At 50.8% G+C, this 12,001-nt stretch overlaps 1 pseudogene across 1 annotated transcript; it reads left to right on the top strand.

Moving 5' to 3' along the window:
- Positions 1–287: 287 nt before the first annotated feature.
- LOC308610504 (Golgi-associated RAB2B interactor protein 3-like) lies at positions 288–11,554 on the top strand (annotated as a pseudogene). The gene is made up of 3 exons: positions 288–597; positions 5,348–5,566; positions 11,486–11,554. The product of its transcript is annotated as a Golgi-associated RAB2B interactor protein 3-like (transcript).
- Positions 11,555–12,001: the final 447 nt, after the last annotated feature.

A 12,001-nucleotide genomic window follows, 5' to 3' on the forward strand; every position in this document is an offset into this window, starting at 1 on the left:
AAGAGGGTTTCCTCAGCCTTTTGAGTAGAAAGACTATCCAGCCTACCCACACCTATACCCTGGCAGGGTCAGCCTGTTCCCTATGGACGTGGTGGTTGGTTTAGGGGGAGGCTGGTGAGCCTGCCCCAAGGGGGTGGGGGCTTGGAGGCTCAACAAAGGGGTGTGTGATGCGATGGTGACGGGTCACAAACGGCTTGCGGTATAAATAGGGTCGGGTCAAGAGACTCTGGCAGAGTCCTGCAGGGAGGTGACGAGGTCCTTTCGTTCTCTCTCTCTCTATCTCCGAGACTCAATTTGTGGCTGGTGGCTCTGTCTTGAACGAAGAGAGCCATGAGCAGTGAGAGTTTACCTCATTACACGGCCAATAGCTACTGTTCAGTGGGGGTGTCGAGGACCTCCATGGGGGTATGGCAACGACAACTGTACGAGGGAGGAGAGTATGACATTTTCAAGTACGCTCCCATGTTTGAGAGCGACTTTATCCAGGTCAGCAAGGAAGGAGAACTGATTGACCTAGACAACCGCGTCCGAACGGTGACTGTGGGCGTCGCATCCACCAGCCCCCTCTTCCCTCTACCTGACGTCATGCTGCTGGCCCGACCAAGGAAAGTCTGTGCCGGGATCACCAAGGGGAGAGGTTGCAAGCCCGTGAAGACCCTAGAGCTCACCAAGCTGCTCCCCTTGAAGTTTGTCAAGATCTCCATCCACAACCGGGAGAAACAGCAGCTGTGCCTGAATCTTGCTACCGGCCGGACTTTCTATCTGCAGCTGTGCCCCTCTTCCGACGCACAAGAAGACCTCTTTTCCTATTGGGAAAAGCTTGTCTATATCCTGAGACCACCGGTACACAGTTACAGCAGTACCCCGATGCTCCAAACTGGATATGCAGCGACTTCAGAGGATGCCAAAATCCTAGTGGTAAGCACCGACAGGGACTCAAGAACACGGGGCAGGGCGCTTCGGGAGAGCAGGGCAAAGCTGGTCCTTCATAGCCTTTGGTGCTCTCTGAGACTCGCCTGGGAAATACCTTCTACCGTTGAAAAGGGTCAGGGACAAACGAGCTATCACTACGGGAGTCACCACACTGGAGAGGTTCCGAGTGCTTCTCCACCTTGTCCCACGAGGCCGAGTTTCAGAGAGACCTTAGGTATCATCTCGGCTGCACTGGTCTCATCACCAGGGCTGTAATCCCTTCTACAGCATCCTGACTGTCTGGTCTCTTCCTGAACACTTACCCCAGCCCAGGTAGTCTCAGCAGGTGGGGAACATCATTCACAGTTAGGAAGTCCTTCCTTCATTGTGTCTCCCCGGGACTCCGACACGCTGACTCAAATCAGCCCAACCCGTGGAGTCACCAAAATGTACAAGGTGTGAATCCCTTGACCCAGGAACCCCACTTCTAGGAATCTGTCCTGCAGAGAGAGAAGCACAAGGGTATAAAGTTAAAGTGTATATCATCATGGATAGTTGTATCAGTGCTCTCCCTGACCCTGGGACTGTTCAAGTAAACTGGAGTGGCTGTTTGACAGGGGTGCAGTAGATGGGGTCTTGCATCCAATGGGAGCTTAGACTGGGTGATTTCAAAGGTTATTCTAAGTATAAGGCCTTGAGTTGCTCAGCTCCAGGATGAGAGAGGAGCGGACAGTTCTGAGCTCACTTTCTGTCATCTCTATCTTACCTGTCTCTCCTCCCCTTGGCTCAGACCACAGAGCTCCACAGAGAAAGGGATCAGGATGAGGTTGGGCTTCACAAGCTTCGTGACGTGACTGGAGCCACGTCTTGTGCTTATGTGGGGGTGATGGAATCCATCATGCTCCCCGTGGGTCACCTGCAGCCCTGAAAGGCGCCGAAGGATCGGCGGCAGGGATGACCGTGGGCCTGGCGGGAGCCACCATCGAGGATCCAGGAGAAAGCGGATCCGGCTAGGCCACTGCAGGTGCTGCCAGCCTATCCCTGCAGGACACGAACCTGGTCTCGGCGGGTGTTGCCAGCATATCCTCGACGGGGGCAGATGGTCCAGAGAGCAGCATGAGCATGGTGTTTCCAGCTGCAGTCACAACCAGCAAGCCTGCTGCTGGAAGAGCTGACGGGAAGTTCGTAGCCCCCATGGTCTCCACCTTGCAGAGCGAAGGCTACACGTCTGAACGGGATGGAAGCCAGAAGGTCTCCCACCCCAGGGATGAAGCCTGGAAGGAAATAAAGGAAAGAAGGACACGTCTTCATCGAGGAAAAGTTCCCATCACCGCAGGACAGGTGAAGGTCACCACAGGACACGAGGGGACAAGACCCAGAAAGCATCCGCCCACTGGTCCTCATGCGGCCATGAAAACCCCAAAGTTGACAAAGGAGGGGAGGACAGCTCGCAGACAGAGGAAGAGCCAGCCCGCCACCAGTTCGGGGACTCTAAGTTAGACCGCCAGTGAGATCCTCTCCGTCTTTAGGCACTTCAGTCTTTCCCCATTCAGCACCAAGGCTCACACATGACCACTGGGAGGTAGACAAAGCCCCGGTTGGCTTGGATCCTTCCCTAGAGAGGCAATTCCTACTTTCTCTAATAAAGGAAACCATACAACTCCAAAAGAAATGCGATCTTGTGTTTTCTATGTCCCCTCGCCTGGTAGTGACTTGACAGTGACTTCTGTGGTGCGAATTGTGCTTTGGCCTGAGACCCCAGAATCAAAATTTTGTTGTACAAGATAGGTATTAAGTATCATTAAGCCATACACTAGGGCTGGAAATAGATGCACTCTACAGAAATTTTCATTGCGAGGTTGGGAATCTTTTGAAATAAGATTTTATATGTAAATGGCTTGGGGAGAAGACAAGCTGGGGGAAGTGACTGTGTGATGTGTATACTTGCGTTGCTGAATTAATTACTTAACTCATCAAGTATTTATTGGCTGTCCGTTCTGTGCCTAGCACGAGGCTATGTTATTGAACAACCATCCTTTTCTCAGCAAAGCACTTTGCTTTGGTTATGGGCACTCTGTAGAAGGCAAGGAAATAAGCACAGGAAAAGGTTTTCGTCGCTTTCTCGAAGGTCACACGTACATAGCCACTGCCAGAAAGAGAAGCCTGTTTTCCCAGCAAGGCTTCTCCAGGGCACTTAGGGTGGAGGGAGGACAAGTCTGCAGCCGGGGCTGAGCTTCAGGCCATAGCTGGGGTCAGAGGTTCACCTTATGAAAACAGAAACTCTCTCTGGCTTGTAAGGAAATCAAACCATTGGGAGTTATTTTACTTTGTGTAGGATAAAAGAGAACACGGGGGGATCAGGGTTGTCATTGGCTCAACAAAGGGACACAATCTTTATGGTAGAAGCAGCACCAACGAGGAGTCAGGAAATCTGAGTTCCTATCCTGTCTGGGCCACTGACTCTCTTGGGTCACTCTGCCTCTCTGTAATGGTACCTTGGTGGGCAGCCACGGGGTCCCCAACTGTAAAACCAATGGATTGGACCGCTGCAGTGATTCTTACCCTTGGTTGTATGTTGGGAGTTCCCTGGGGAGCTTAAAAACAAACAAACAAACAAAAAATATTGATAGCCTGACCCCAATCCCAGAGATTCTGATGACATTTAACTGGGGTAAGCCCTCCAACACTGGGAGTTTTAAAAATCTCACCCAATAATTCTACTGTGCAGCAGCCAAGTTGGAAAACCACTGGGCTTGGAGGTTTGGGGGGCCTCTTTCAGCCCCAGTATGCCATAACTTTACAGTGGAAGACAGTAGTTCTCAAACATTCACATGCATAAGGATCACCTGGGAAGCCTATTTAAAAAATAACATTTCTCACCATATGATAGCCCTTATACATGGACTCTAAAGTACGATGCAAATGAACATATCTGCAAAACAGAAACAGACTCCCAGACATAGAAGAGAGACTTGGGTTTTTCAGTGGGGTTGGGGGCAGGGAAGGTTTGGGAGTTTGGGATTAGCAGATACAAACTACAGGGTGGATAAACAGCAGGGTCCTACTGTAGAGCACAGAGAACTATAGTCAGTATCCTGTGATCAACCATAATGGAAAAGAATAGGAAAAAGACTATACATGAAATATACAAAGAATACACATGAAACTGAATCAGAAATTAACAGAAGAAATTAACAGAAGAGAAAGGAACACAACATTGTAAATCAACTATACGTCAATAAAAAAGAAGGGGGGGAAAGGAAAAAAATAGAAGCCAAGGTTGGGTTCCCTTTGTGGGGAGGGAGCACGCAGAAGAGGGGCTGGCAGGGTTCTATTCCTTGCTCTGGGTGGCAGCTACAAGGCTGTTCACTTTCTTGTTACTCATTAAGCTATATATTTATGGTTTGTGCACTTTCATGAATGTGTGTTATATTTCACAAGAAAAACAGTTTCTAAAACTGTAAAAAAATATAAATATAAAACGTTAGCCTCCTTGAAAAGAGAAAATGGGTGAGAAAATTCTCCATATCCTGGAAATGACAGTACCAATGGGACTCTGACAGGTAGCACTCTTTCTAAGTTCCTGCCAGCACTGTGCTATATACGCTGGGGGCACAGAGAACAGCAATCCCCATAGGATGCCTGCCCTTAGCAAGTACACGGTCCACTTCCAGGATTTTATCCCCAGGACATCATTCAGCAGAAGCGCCAAGATGATGGAGATTTGTAACAACAACAAGACTGGAAACCACCCAGATATTTACAAAAGCAGGAGGGTTTTCTCAGCCTTTTGAGTAGAAAGACCATCCAGCCTACCCACACCTATACCCTGGCAGGGTCAGCCTGTTCCCTATGGACGTGGTGGTTGGTTTAGGGGGAGGCTGGTGAGCCTGCCCCAAGGGGGTGGGGGCTTGGAGGCTCAACAAAGGGGTGTGTGATGCGATGGTAACGGGTCACAAAGGGCTTGCGGTATAAATAGGGTCGGGTTAAGAGACTCTGGCAGAGTCCTGCAGGGAGGTGACGAGGTGCTTTCGTTCCCTCTCTCTCTCTGTCTCCGAGACTCAATTTGTGGCTGGTGGCTCTGTCTTGAACGAAGAGAGCCATGAGCAGTGAGAGTTTACCTCATTACACGGCCAATAGCTACTGTTCAGTGGGGGTGTCGAGGACCTCCATGGGGGTCCTGCAACGACAACTGTACGAGGGAGGAGAGTATGACATTTTCAACTACGCTCCCATGTTTCAGAGCGACTTTATCCAGGTCAGCAAGGAAGGAGAACTGATTGACCTAGACAACCGCGTCCGAACGGTGACTGTGGGCGTCGCATCCACAAGCCCACTCTTCCCACTACCTGACGTCATGCTGCTGGCCCGACCAAGGAAAGCCTGTGCCGGGATCACCAAGGGGAGAGGTTGCAAGCCCGTGAAGACCCTAGAGCTCACCAAGCTGCTCCCCTTGAAGTTTGTCAAGATCTCCATCCACAACCGGGAGAAACAGCAGCTGTGCCTGAATCTTGCTACCGGCCGGACTTTCTATCTGCAGCTGTGCCCCTCTTCCGACGCACAAGAAGACCTCTTTTCCTATTGGGAAAAGCTTGTCTATATCCTGAGACCACCGGTAGACAGTTACAGCAGTACCCCGATGCTCCAAACTGGAGATGCAGCGACTTCAGAGGATGCCAAAATCCTAGTGGTAAGCACCGACAGGGACTCAAGAACACGGGGCAGGGCGCTTCGGGAGAGCAGGGCAAAGCTGGTCCTTCATAGCCTTTGGTGCTCTCTGAGACTCGCCTGGGAAATACCTTCTACCGTTGAAAAGGGTCAGGGACAAACGAGCTATCACTACGGGAGTCACCACACTGGAGAGGTTCTGAGTGCTTCTCCACCTTGTCCCACGAGGCCGAATTTCAGAGAGACCTTAGGTATCATCTCGGCTGCACTGGTCTCATCACCAGGGCTGTAATCCCTTCTACAGCATCCTGACTGTCTGGTCTCTTCCTGAACACTTACCCCAGCCCAGGTAGTCTCAGCAGGTGGGGAACATCATTCACAGTTAGGAAGTCCTTCCTTCATTGTGTCTCCCCGGGACTCCGACACGCTGACTCAAATCAGCCCAACCCGTGGAGTCACCAAAATGTACAAGGTGTGCATCCCTTGACCCAGGAACCCCACTTCTAGGAATCTGTCCTGCAGAGAGAGAAGCACAAGGGTATAAAGTTAAAGTGTATATCATCATGGAGAATTGTATCAGTGCTCTCCCTGACCCTGGGACTGTTCAAGTAAAGTGGAGTGGCCGTTTGACAGGGGTACAGTAGATGGGGTCTTGCATCCAATGGGAGCTTAGACTGGGTGATTTCAAAGGTTATTCTAAGTATAAGGCCTTGAGTTGCTCAGCTCCAGGATGAGAGAGGGGCGGACAGTTCTGAGCTCACTTTCTGTCATCTCTATCTTACCTGTCTCTCCTCCCCTTGGCTCAGACCACAGAGCTCCACAGAGAAAGGGATCAGGATGAGGTTGGGCTTCACAAGCTTCGTGACGTGACTGGAGTCAAGACTTGTGCTTATGTGGGGGGAGAGGGAATCCATCATGCCCCCCGTGGGTCACCTGCAGCCCTGAAAGGCGCCGAAGGATCGGCGGCAGGGATGACCGTGGGCCTGGCGGGAGCCACCATCGAGGATCCAGGAGAAAGCGGATCCGGCCAGGCCACTGCAGGTGCTGCCAGCCTATCCCTGCAGGACACGAACCTGGTCTCGGCGGGTGTTGCCAGCATATCCTCGACGGGGGCAGATGGTCCAGAGAGCAGCATGAGCATGGTGTGGCCAGCTGCAGTCACAACCAGCAAGCCTGCTGCTGGAAGAGCTGAAGGGAAGGTCGCAGCCCCCATGGTCTCCACCTTGCAGAGGGAAGGCTACACGTCTGAACGGGATGGAAGCCAGAAGGTCTCCCACCCCAGGGATGAAGCCTGGAAGGAAAAAAAGGAAAGAAGGACACGTCTTCTTCGAGGAAAAGTTCCCATCACCGCAGGACAGGTGAAGGTCACCACAGGACACGAGGGGCAAGACCCAGAAAGCATCCTCCCACTGGTCCTCATGCGGCCATGAAAACCCCAAAGTTGACAAAGGAGGGGAGGACAGCTCGCAGACGGAGGAAGAGCCAGCCCGCCACCAGTTCGGGGACTCTAAGTAAGACCGCCAGTGAGATCCGCACCGTCTTTAGGCGCTTCAGTCATTCCCCATTCAGCACCAAGGCTCACACATGACCACTGGGAGGTAGACAAAGCCCCGGTTGGCTTGGATCCTTCCCTAGAGAGGCAATTCCTACTTTCTCTAATAAAGGAAACCATACAACTCCAAAAGAAATGCGATCTTGTGTTTTCTATGTCCCCTCGCCTGGTAGGGACTTGACAGTGACTTCTGTGGTGCGAATTGTGCTTTGGCCTGAGACCCCAGAATCAAAATTTTGTTGTACAAGATAGGTATTAAGTATCATTAAGCCATTCACTAGGGCTAGAAATAGATGCACCCTACAGAAATTTTCATTGCGAGGTTGCGAATCTTTTGAAATAAGATTTAATATGTAAATAGCTTGGGGAGAAGACAAGCTGGGGGAAGTGACTGTGTGATGTGTATACTTGCGTTGCTGAATTAATTACATAACTCATCAAGTATTTATTGGGTGTCCGTGCTGTGCCTAGCACGAGGCTATGTTATTGAAAAACAATCCTTTTCTCAGCAAAGCACTTTGGTTTGGTTATGGGCACTCTGTAGAAGGCAAGGAAATAAGCACAGAAAAAGGTTTTCGTCGCTTGCTCGAAGGTCACACGTGCATAGCCACTGCCAGAAAGAGAAGCCTGTTTTCCCAGCAAGGCTTCTCTCCAGGGCACTTAGGGTGGAGGGAGGACAAGTCTGCAGCCGGGGCTGAGCTTCAGGCCATAGCTGGGGTCAGAGGTTCACCTTATGAAAACAGAAACTCTCTCTGGCTTGTAAGGAAATCAAACCATTGGGAGTTATTTTACTTTGTGTAGGATAAAACAGAACACGGGGGGATCAGGGTTGTCATTGGCTCAACAAAGGGACACAATCTTTATGGTAGAAGCAGCACCAACGAGGAGTCAGGAAATCTGAGTTCCTATCCTGTCTGGGCCACTGACTCTCTTGGGTCACTCTGCCTCTCTGTAATGGTACCTCGGTGGGCAGCCACGGGGTCCCCAACAGTAAAACCAATGGATTGGACCGCTGCAGTGATTCTTACCCTTGGTTGTATGTTGGGAGTTCCCTGGGGAGCTTCAAAACAAACAAACAAACAAAAAAACATTGATAGCCTGACCCCAATCCCAGAGATTCTGATGACATTTAAGTGGGGTAAGCCCTCCAACACTGGGAGGTTTAAAAATCTCACCCAATAATTCTACTGTGCAGCAGCCAAGTTGGAAAACCACTGGGCTAGGAGGTCTGGGGGGCCTCTTTCAGCCCCAGTATGCCATAACTTTACAGTGGAAGACAGTAGTTCTGAAACATTCACATGCATAAGGATCACCTGGGAAGCCTATTTAAAAAATAACATTTCTCACCATATGATAGCCCTTATACATGGACTCTAAAGTACGATGCAAATGAACATATCTGCAAAACAGAAACAGACTCCCAGACATAGAAGAGAGACTTGGGGTTTTCAGTGGGGTTGGGGGCAGGGAAGGATTGGGAGTTTGGGATTAGCAGATACAAACTACAGGGTGGATAAACTGCAGGGACCTACTGTAGAGCACAGAGAACTATAGTCAGTATCCTGTGATCAACCATAATGGAAAAGAATAGGAAAAAGACTATACATGAAATATACAAACAATACACATGAAACTGAATCAGAAATTAACAGAAGAAATTAACAGAAGAGAAAGGAACACAACATTGTAAATCAACTATACGTCAATAAAAAAGAAGGGGGGGAAAGGAAAAAAATAGAAGCCAAGGTTGGGTTCCCTTTGTGGGGAGGGAGCACGCAGAAGAGGGGCTGGCAGGGTTCTATTCCTTGCTCTGGGTGGCAGCTACAAGGCTGCTCACTTTCTTGTTACTCATTAAGCTATATATTTATGGTTTGTGCACTTTCATGAATGTGTGTTATATTTCACAAGAAAAACAGTTTCTAAAACTGTAAAAAATTATAAATATAAAACGTTAGCCTCCTTGAAAAGAGAAAATGGGTGAGAAAATTCTCCATATCCTGGAAATGACAGTACCAATGGGGCTCTGACAGGTAGCACTCTTTCTAAGTTCCTGCCAGCACTGTGCTATATACGCTGGGGGCACAGAGAACAGCAATCCCCATAGGATGCCTGCCCTTAGCAAGTACACGGTCCACTTCCAGGATTTTATCCCCAGGACATCATTCAGCAGAAGCGCCAAGATGATGGAGATTTGTAACAACAACAAGACTGGAAACCACCCAGATATTTACAAAAGCAAGAGGGTTTCCTCAGCCTTTTGAGTAGAAAGACTATCCAGCCTACCCACACCTATACCCTGGCAGGGTCAGCCTGTTCCCTATGGACGTGGTGGTTGGTTTAGGGGGAGGCTGGTGAGCCTGCCCCAAGGGGGTGGGGGCTTGGAGGCTCAACAAAGGGGTGTGTGATGCGATGGTGACGGGTCACAAACGGCTTGCGGTATAAATAGGGTCGGGTCAAGAGACTCTGGCAGAGTCCTGCAGGGAGGTGACGAGGTCCTTTCGTTCTCTCTCTCTCTCTCTCCGAGACTCAATTTGTGGCTGGTGGCTCTGTCTTGAACGAAGAGAGCCATGAGCAGTGAGAGTTTACCTCATTACACGGCCAATAGCTACTGTTCAGTGGGGGTGTCGAGGACCTCCATGGGGGTATGGCAACGACAACTGTACGAGGGAGGAGAGTATGACATTTTCAAGTACGCTCCCATGTTTGAGAGCGACTTTATCCAGGTCAGCAAGGAAGGAGAACTGATTGACCTAGACAACCGCGTCCGAACGGTGACTGTGGGCGTCGCATCCACCAGCCCCCTCTTCCCTCTACCTGACGTCATGCTGCTGGCCCGACCAAGGAAAGTCTGTGCCGGGATCACCAAGGGGAGAGGTTGCAAGCCCGTGAAGACCCTAGAGCTCACCAAGCTGCTCCCCTTGAAGTTTGTCAAGATCTCCATCCACAACCGGGAGAAACAGCAGCTGTGCCTGAATCTTGCTACCGGCCGGACTTTCTATCTGCAGCTGTGCCCCTCTTCCGACGCACAAGAAGACCTCTTTTCCTATTGGGAAAAGCTTGTCTATATCCTGAGACCACCGGTACACAGTTACAGCAGTACCCCGATGCTCCAAACTGGATATGCAGCGACTTCAGAGGATGCCAAAATCCTAGTGGTAAGCACCGACAGGGACTCAAGAACACGGGGCAGGGCGCTTCGGGAGAGCAGGGCAAAGCTGGTCCTTCATAGCCTTTGGTGCTCTCTGAGACTCGCCTGGGAAATACCTTCTACCGTTGAAAAGGGTCAGGGACAAACGAGCTATCACTACGGGAGTCACCACACTGGAGAGGTTCCGAGTGCTTCTCCACCTTGTCCCACGAGGCCGAGTTTCAGAGAGACCTTAGGTATCATCTCGGCTGCACTGGTCTCATCACCAGGGCTGTAATCCCTTCTACAGCATCCTGACTGTCTGGTCTCTTCCTGAACACTTACCCCAGCCCAGGTAGTCTCAGCAGGTGGGGAACATCATTCACAGTTAGGAAGTCCTTCCTTCATTGTGTCTCCCCGGGACTCCGACACGCTGACTCAAATCAGCCCAACCCGTGGAGTCACCAAAATGTACAAGGTGTGCATCCCTTGACCCAGGAACCCCACTTCTAGGAATCTGTCCTGCAGAGAGAGAAGCACAAGGGTATAAAGTTAAACTGTATATCATCATGGAGAATTGTATCAGTGCTCTCCCTGACCCTGGGACTGTTCAAGTAAAGTGGAGTGGCCGTTTGACAGGGGTGCAGTAGATGGGGTCTTGCATCCAATGGGAGCTTAGACTGGGTGATTTCAAAGGTTATTCTAAGTATAAGGCCTTGAGTTGCTCAGCTCCAGGATGAGAGAGGAGCGGACAGTTCTGAGCTCACTTTCTGTCATCTCTATCTTACCTGTCTCTCCTCCCCTTGGCTCAGACCACAGAGCTCCACAGAGAAAGGGATCAGGATGAGGTTGGGCTTCACAAGCTTCGTGACGTGACTGGAATCACGTCTTGTGCTTATGTGGGGGGAGAGGGAATCCATCATGCCCCCCGTGGGTCACCTGCAGCCCTGAAAGGCGCCGAAGGATCAGCGGCAGGGATGACCGTGGGCCTGGCGGGAGCCACCATCGAGGATCCAGGAGAAAGCGGATCCGTCCAGGCCACTGCAGGTGCTGCCCGCCTATCCCTGCAGGACACGAACCTGGTCTCGGCGGGTGTTGCCAGCATATCCTCGACGGGGGCAGATGGTCCAGAGAGCAGCATGAGCATGGTGTTGCCAGCTGCAGTCACAACCAGCAAGCCTGCTGCTGGAAGAGCTGAAGGGAAGATCGCAGCCCCCATGGTCTCCACCTTGCAGAGGGAAGGCTACACGTCTGAACGGGATGGAAGCCAGAAGGTCTCCCACCCCAGGGATGAAGCCTGGAAGGAAAAAAAGGAAAGAAGGACACGTCTTCATCGAGGAAAAGTTCCCATCACCGCAGGACAGGTGAAGGTCACCACAGGACACGAGGGGCAAGACCCAGAAAGCATCCTCCCACTGGTCCTCATGCGGCCATGAAAACCCCAAAGTTGACAGAGGAGGGGAGGACAGCTCGCAGACGGAGGAAGAGCCAGCCCGCCACCAGTTCGGGGACTCTAAGTAAGACCACCAGTGAGATCCTCTCCGTCTTTAGGCGCTTCAGTCATTCCCCATTCAGCAACAAGGCTCACACATGACCACTGGGAGGTAGACAAAGCCCCGGTTGGCTTGGATCCTTCCCTAGAGAGGCAATTCCTACTTTCTCTAATAAAGGAAACCATACAACTCCAAAAGAAATGCTATCTTGTGTTTTCTATGTCCCCTCGCCTGGTAGGGACTTGACAG

The sequence above is a fragment of the Mesoplodon bidens genome (assembly GCF_964165515.1).
Source record: "Mesoplodon bidens genome assembly, contig: HAP1_SCAFFOLD_628, whole genome shotgun sequence".
In the NCBI taxonomy this organism is placed as follows: Eukaryota; Metazoa; Chordata; class Mammalia; order Artiodactyla; family Ziphiidae; genus Mesoplodon; species Mesoplodon bidens.